The 3,741-nt window shown below is 39.4% G+C and overlaps 1 long non-coding RNA gene across 1 annotated transcript; it reads left to right on the top strand.

Annotated features, from left to right (window-relative positions):
* The first annotated feature begins 359 nt into the window (after positions 1 to 359).
* Positions 360 to 1,472, top strand: LOC110934518. The gene is made up of 2 exons (XR_002588403.2): positions 360 to 473; positions 989 to 1,472. It is a non-coding gene; the product is annotated as an uncharacterized LOC110934518 (long non-coding RNA).
* The last annotated feature ends 2,269 nt before the right edge of the window (positions 1,473 to 3,741 follow it).

The following is a 3,741-nucleotide window of genomic DNA, read 5'->3' as shown; positions in this document are numbered from 1 at the left end:
ATATTTTTTGTGCTATATTTTTTTGTACTAGATTTTTTGTGCTAGATTTTTTGGATGTATTTTAAAAAAACAAAAGGGGTACCACATGTCAATCACTCCTATTTGTAAGGACCAAAATACCCTTCATTCCTACTTATTAGAAGTGTCATATGTCCTTATCACAATCCTTCTTAAAGTATTTAGCCAAAATACAGTTTTTAGTGGGTCCTTTCCCTATACCAACACCCATTAAATAAAGATTGGCACAATTTCCATTACCATTTCGTTTCCAACAGACAACCTTTATACATGAATGGTCTTGTTTTATTAAAGGCATGCATGCTTGTGCTCTTTTCCAAAAAATAATAATAATAATAAGAATTCAAATTTCGTACAAAACCATATATAAATATGAAATCCCAGTCATCCCACTTTAATTAAGTTCTCAGCTTAAATTCGAGTCTGACGGCATTGGCAACGACAGATTATTTGAGGTATGTTTTAAGTAGACGTTTACGGGTTGATATTGGCCTTACTTTGTACATATAGATTTGTTTAAATAGATTATTATTTTATAGATAGGTAAATATATAACTTTAGATCGGTGAGGTAACTTGATGGTTATTTCTATGAATAATCAGAATTTCTTAGACACGGCATAATCAACCCATACATTCAATTTTGGGTTAGGATCGGTGAGGTAACTTGATGGTTATAATAAAACACATGAGAGAGACACAACTTGTTGATGTAAATAAAAGCTTATTTGAATGTACATAGAGTAGCACTTCATGTACATAAGGTGAGCGCTTCATGCCTTGATTTTGGCATTACACGCCCCGGAGCGTCTTTTTTATGAACCAAGGACGTTAAGACTGGCTTGTTTGCACATATGTTTGCTTAAACGTTTATTTTTTTTTTAATTCTTTTTTTTTTTTTTTTTGAGATTTGTATATATAAAACTTTAGATCATTGTGGTGAGTTAATTGTATTTTTTTCTTACATTCAGGATAATGGATTCAAATGACCAGAAAGTTAGGGTGTTGGCTTGTAGCGGAGGGTCGTGGACTACAGAAGATGGATATACTATGGAGTATAGACCATTAACGTTGACGAGACGGACCTTAGAACTACCATTTGATTCAACATATTCTCAAATGAAGAGTTGTGTGGGAAAAAAGTTAAAGTTATCCCCACATTATGATTTTGGGATGTCTTACCAACTCCCCCTTTCATCTTCCGATAAAAATAAGCCTGTGGTTGTAGAGATTCATGATGACGAGGACGTTGAGATATTTCTGGATATAGCGAATAAAGCATCACATGGACTGCTTACATTATATATTTTTCGGGTTTGATACCCGGATTACTAAGTGATTAAATGTTAATCTCCACGGTTACCTTGTATGATATTCTAAATAGCTCGTTCAAGTGAGCTCCCTTGAACGGAAAAGCTTAATGCTATCGAATAAAGCTTGTCATTATGTTGTTAATTTGTTATGTATTGCATCGACAATTTACTTTGAATCTTTGCCATGTTGTACACCCTTTTCTGTGAAGTTTATATTCGGAATGTATGCTTGATATTACAAATATTTTTTTTTAGAAGAGTAAGGGTGAACGGACTAGGGGTGGTAACCTACTCGGTACCGAACCCAACTCCACCGCCAACCTTTTTACCGATTCGGTGAGAGGGAGGGAAGGGGGTATTTTCGGTGAGTGGTCACCGATTCGGTGAGAGGGAGGGAAGGGGGAGGGAAACGGGTGTGTGGGTGGGGTCCATCCTTTTGTAGGAACCGTTCGTGTAATTAAATAAAAAATAATACAAACTTTATTGTTTTGATTACAATACAGAAATAAGAAAGCTAAAATTACTAGTACAATCACAACAGAAATAAACCAAAATATAAGAAAGGAGTAGAAGCAAAGAGGCTGAGTCACGTGTACACACACTTCCCTTAAAACAAATTCCGAGTCTCCCAGGAGTACTCGTTTTGTTTCCCAAGGTACAACAGCCGAAGCAGCGTGCCGGAGATGGCCTACAACACAAAGGTTACCTTGAAACTGCAAGAGAAAGATCAGACAAATTGTAGAGAGAAAGTTAATTTGCTATTGTGTTGCTGGTGTACTTCTGCAGCTGGGTATGGAGCTATATTTATACAGCTCTTAAGTCGAAACAGTCAAAAGGAATTAAGGAGATGTTTAAATTGCATTAAATGACTTCAATTCAATTTAATACGTCATTTAATTCGCTGTTAAAACCGTTTGACTCGTCAGTTTTGAATGCAGAACTGAAACTGCTTCGTCATTAAATACTGGAGGCTTCTGCGCGCGCGCACAAGACACACTAGTGCGCGCTGCGTCCTTCTGGCTCACTGCCATGCACGCGTGCGCCACACTGACTCAGGTCCATACGCACCTGCGCCGCGTCACCTGTGAGCCTATACGAGCACGCCACACAGTCGCGCCGTTTTGGCTCACTCTGATGCGCCGCGCAGTCACAACAGGGTTCATGCACCATGTGCAACCGCGCGACTTCGTGCCACGTGTACTCGAGCGCGGACTACCACGTCAGGCGCCTCGAACCTGCATGCCACTTCAACCACTTGATCCTTGCAGCCCCTGTGATCCACCACGCGCACGTGGTCAAAAATACAAGTGCAAAGTGTGCCATCAAAGCGCCACATTGCGTGTGACAACTCGAACCCTTGATCCTGATCGTCATGAGACGAGCCTGATATTATTATTAATATTATTATTGTTATTGTTATTGTTATTGTTATTGTTATTGTTATTGTTATTCTTATTATTATTATTATTATTATTATTATTATTATTATTATTATTATTATTATTATTATTATTATTATTATTATTATTATTATTATTATTATTATTATTATTATTATCATTCATACTAGTATTAACATGTATTTACAAAATAACAACACAAGCGATTAGAAATTTAATTACATATCACGGGCATATTTTAGAATATCTGTGCCAGCATAATTAAATGAGACACGCAATCGGGTTCATGCATTTGGGCTAGGCCCAACCCAACCTACCTAAAACCCTAGCCTATTTAAACCCCATTATAAACCCTTAACTATTTCTTAAAAACTCTCAGAACCCTAAATCCCTTTCTTTGCATAATAACGGCCGCACACCTCCTACCTTTCCCCCATTTCACCAGCGACCGGAGATGCAGATTCCGGCCGGTGCCCTCTTCCTCCTCCGGCGAGCACAAGCACACACCTCAGACCCTTCTATCCAAACAAGCTCCCACAAAACTCCATTTCCCTTATCTTGTTCCCACACGCACACCTTCACACAGTAGAGAGAGAATCAGAGTTGATTAAAAGAGAGAGAGAGAGAGAGACCGACGACTATGATGGAGCTGGAGCTGCGCCGCCGCACACAACATCGGCAGTGGAGGTGCAGATGGTTCTGGTCATTCCGACTAGCTTCACCGGTAAACTTTGTTCCTTTCATCCTCTTCTTTCGATTGTTCTTTCTGAATTGATGCTGGAGATAATGAAACTGAGAATGCCCGATGGATGGATGACGATGGAAGTATTGGGTGGTGCGTCGGATGGTGGCAGCAGAGAACTCACCGGCGATAGCCGCGGCAGACCGCCGGAGCTCCGCTCAGTGAGCCTAGCAGCAGCAACAATGCTCAAAAACCTTCGGTTAGTGAACGATTCATTTGAAATTGTGTTGTATTGTTGTGCTTCTTGACCTTGTACATAACTGTGAATG

This window comes from Helianthus annuus, chromosome 4 (genome assembly GCF_002127325.2).
Source record: "Helianthus annuus cultivar XRQ/B chromosome 4, HanXRQr2.0-SUNRISE, whole genome shotgun sequence".
NCBI lineage: Eukaryota > Viridiplantae > Streptophyta > Magnoliopsida > Asterales > Asteraceae > Helianthus > Helianthus annuus.
Note: the sequence above shows the minus strand (reverse complement) of the source record. Positions and strands in the feature narration are given on the sequence as shown.